Source organism: Rhinolophus ferrumequinum, chromosome X, assembly GCF_004115265.2.
Source record: "Rhinolophus ferrumequinum isolate MPI-CBG mRhiFer1 chromosome X, mRhiFer1_v1.p, whole genome shotgun sequence".
In the NCBI taxonomy this organism is placed as follows: domain Eukaryota; kingdom Metazoa; phylum Chordata; class Mammalia; order Chiroptera; family Rhinolophidae; genus Rhinolophus; species Rhinolophus ferrumequinum.
The window spans coordinates 1,346,810-1,350,837 of record NC_046284.1 but is presented as its reverse complement, the minus strand read 5'-3'; the positions used below and the strand labels follow the sequence as shown (position 1 = coordinate 1,350,837).

The 4,028-nt window shown below is 44.5% G+C and overlaps 1 pseudogene; it reads right to left on the bottom strand.

Moving 5' to 3' along the window:
- Positions 1-545: 545 nt before the first annotated feature.
- On the bottom strand, positions 546-1,098 carry LOC117030105 (60S ribosomal protein L17-like; annotated as a pseudogene).
- Positions 1,099-4,028: the final 2,930 nt, after the last annotated feature.

The window sequence follows — 4,028 nt, the reverse complement described above, 5'->3', positions numbered from 1 at the left end:
AAAAGCAAATCAATCGCTTAATAAAAGCACAAGTGTTGCAAACCTTGAGACTAAAAAAATATGTTTGCTTTTTTTGGGAGACTCTAACAAAAATTTCTTGTCCTTTTAGTTCTATCACCCAGCATATTACTTGAACAACTGGAGGCATATTCTAACCTCGGTGGATGGTCTCTTCTCTTCCTGTTCTACCTTTGTTATTACTGTTGTTAAATAAGTAATACACATGTTTTGTAATGGGAAAAGAGTGGAAATAGCTAAATAACCATTGATTACTATGCAGACTTAAAAAAATGAGCTGTCTCTTTGTGTTAAATGAAAAGTGCAAGGTGCAAAAAAATGTGTATAATATGATGTCACCATCTAATTCCTTGTATGTGCACAGAACATCTCTGGCATGATGCCCAAGAAACTGCTTAAGGGTCAAGGAGACTCACTTTTCTCTGAATTCCCTTTTGTACTCTCTGACTATTTCTCTGATGTGTATGCATTAACTATTCATAAATATATGTATATTTTACTTTTATTAGTATTTATTCATGATGAATTTACTCGCAGGCCGTAAGTTTTTGTTGCTTTAGTTTCTTCTGGGCTATCTTTTTCTTCTGCAGCCTCCTCTTCTGGTTTGGGCACAACTTGCTCTTTCTCAGTGAGGACCATCTCAGTGTGGCAGGGGGAGCCCATGCTTGGGTTAACCCGCCCGTGAGCTCAGTAAGTTCTGTGCTGCATCCTGGGAGCTTTGTTCACCTGGCTGTGCTCAGTGACCAGAGCGTCTACCTCTACGTCCTTGCACTCAGCATCACTCTCTGCATTTTTAAGCACGTGCAGTAAAAATTCTGCACTCTTTTTTGGCTACAGACCCTGTGTCCAACCCCACTGTTTGACCTGGGCACACCTCCCATCTCCACCATTGTAACGACGGAATGGCACACATTGCTGTTGTAATGTGGCATCCTTTAGATACTTGGTGGCTTTTTGGATATGCATATACTTGGTGGCCTGAGCAGTTTCACGAGTGTTCTTAAAGTGGACACGAAGATTTCAATCTCTCGATTTACATGATTTTGTGGGGTTCTCTGGGTCAAGCGAATACCGAACCATTTTCAGAGGTCACCTCGGGTTGCTTACGGGAAGAGCCTATTCATAAATATTTTACATGAGTAATACACATACACAGGAGAGTGGTTAGGAGGTGGAGATAGGGGTAAATTTTTAAGTGTAGAAAATCTAGAAAATAAAAATCTTTACAGAATTTTTACCACCTAGATCTGAGTACCGTTAAGCCCTTTTTTTTTAAAGCAGACTTTCCCCCATGTAAATCAGCACAACCTGCCTGCAGGACAGTATGTTTCAAAAGCCTTAAAAATGTGCATAGCCTTTGACCTGGTCATTCTACTTTTAGAAATAATCAAACAAGCGCCCAAAGATGCACGTACAAAGATGTACATCAAAATGTTGGTTATGATATGGACAGAAGGGGGAACATTTGAAATGCCTTACAATATGGCACTGGCTGAGTATTTGTGGAGAGTCCCAACAATGGAGAACTACGCACCTGTTTGCCAGCAGTTATCATGGCTTAATTAGATTTGTTTTTGTGTGCTTACTCAACGTCCCCCCCACCCGCACCCCCCACACACACACACAACTAGCAGGTCTATGAGGATAGGAACTGTGCCTGTTGTACTCCTTACAGTATCCTAAGTACCTTACAAGATCCTTGGCACATAACAGACACTCAATACACATTTGTTGACTCATTGACTGAATAAATGAGGGAAAATTCAAGGCAGATTCCCTCCCCTCCATCTCAAACGTCCTTCAGTCCCCAGCTGGGCTTCAGTATTGCCTGTACACACTTTTACTTCTCTCTAGTGTCTATGACAGCTGCTTCACATCTTCCCCAGCTTCTCAAGCCCGGACTACTTTTAGGTGATGCTCTCATCTTCTACTTGCCAGAGAAAATATGAGCCAGCAAGTGGGACCTCCTTCTGTGCCCTCCAGGCCAGTGGATGTAGGGTAGGTTGACAGGAGGCAGAAAACAGATATGCCACCCACCTCTTTCTCTGCAATCCCCTCTTCCTTTCACCATCACAGCTCTTGAAAGACTCAAATGTTTCCTGCCTAATTTGCATTCAAGGGCTGAGTGTAATATACTGCCCCGTACAGTATTATCTATCCATCCAAACTCCTAAAAGAATGTTTTGGTCTCATTTTATTTTCCCCTCATCTCCAATCCCCACTTCCATCCCCTCTCTAGTGCATTGGTATGTGTCCCTGGAAATATAGACGTCTTTGAAAAGCGTAGAGTGTTTTATGTATATATGTGCTTTTAATTTACATGAGTGGTGTTGATCCACAAATTATATTCTGTTTCTTTTTTCCCTCCACACTGTTTCTGAGGTCTCTCCGTGTTGCTATGTGCATATCTAGTTTATCACTTCCGATATGGCACACACCCGCCACATTTTACTTCTCCATTCCTCTAAGCCTGGACATCTTGGTCCTGCCAACTCCCTGTGACCACAAAGCTACAATAAACCTTCTTTAACCTGCCCTTGTGGACCTGGACAAGAATTTCACTAAACCAGCAGTTCTCAAAGTATGATCCACAGACCTCCCTAGGAGTTCTGAGACCCTTCCCGGGGTGTGCAAGGTCAGAGCTATTTTCAAGACCATGTATAAGGTGGTGTTATTTACATTTTTTCACCATATTAATGTTTGCACCAAGGGCAAAACTGCTGGTACCTTAGCTCGAATCAAAGCCGTGCCACCAACCCATACTAGTGGTCACTGCATACTTGAGCAGCACACACTCTCTTTTTAAAAAGCCCATCTTACGTAAGAATGGCTTCGAGAAAGCAGTAAAAACTGATCATTTCCTTACGTCTGGACCCTTGAGCTCAGCGCTCCTGGGTATCGTGTGTGACAGACCATAGAGGACACATAAAGCACTTGAGCTGCATGCGGAAGTCTGGCAGTTGTCTCGGGGGGAAGCATGTGTGCGGTTGTTTGGGGGGAACCCAGGAAGCCTTTGTTCGCATGCAGTATCCTTTCTGCTCGAAAGAACGACAGACATGAAGGCTCCAGTTATTCAGACCTTGGTACCTGGCAGACATTTTCTCGGAAATGAACCAAGGGAGCCTGTCGCTTCGAGGAAGACAGTTGACAGTGTTTGTCACCGAAGGGAAATGAGAACTTTCAAGTGAAAATCAGAATTTCAGAAAATGTGTCTCTGCCACGTGAGCTTGACAGCTTCCCAATACTTAAAAGGTTTCTCTGCCTGCCCCCTAATTCTTTATGACCTATTGAGATCATCAAGTCCTTCTTCCAGAAAATCCTTATGTCAAGGGTGCCAGCTGCGCCACCTTTGTCCGCCAAGTGGCCACAGTGTTTTTTACTGCTTGTCAGGGAGCTTCCTAAAAATTGTTGGACTAGTGCATCAGGAAGTCTGTCACTGCAGAGCCAGGAAGAGACCCCAAAAGTGATGACACAAAGCTTAAACATCAGTGCTTCCTTTTCTCCCCATTGTGCCCACTCATGCACTCTTTGGCTTCCTGTAGTCCCAAGAGCTGGTGACTGCTCCATTTTTCTCTCCAGCCCTGACCTCCTCTGAGCCCCAGACTGGATATCTCCACCACCTCCTGGACAGCTTTCGCCTCCCACTCCCTGCACCTGCCTCTCTTCCAGCACTCCGTGACTTGAAGAGTGGCAGTGCCCATTCTACCTCCATGTCCCCACCGCTGTCTGTTCTTCCTGTCTACCCCACGCTCCTCCCACAGCAGCTCTCATCACTTCTCACCCACATCCTTTCACATCTGCCAACTGGTCTCCCCAAACACCAGGTACCTTTATACCTTATGCTCTTGCTCAAACCGTCTCCTTTGCCCAGAATGTCTTCTCTTCAACCTTCATTTTAATGCAAATGTAGCTTCATTCTTTAAGGACTAGCTCAGTATCACCTTTCCTTGGTGCCCTCCCCTTCCCCTGGCAGAAGGAATTCCAACTCCAGGTGCTGCTAACTGGCAATT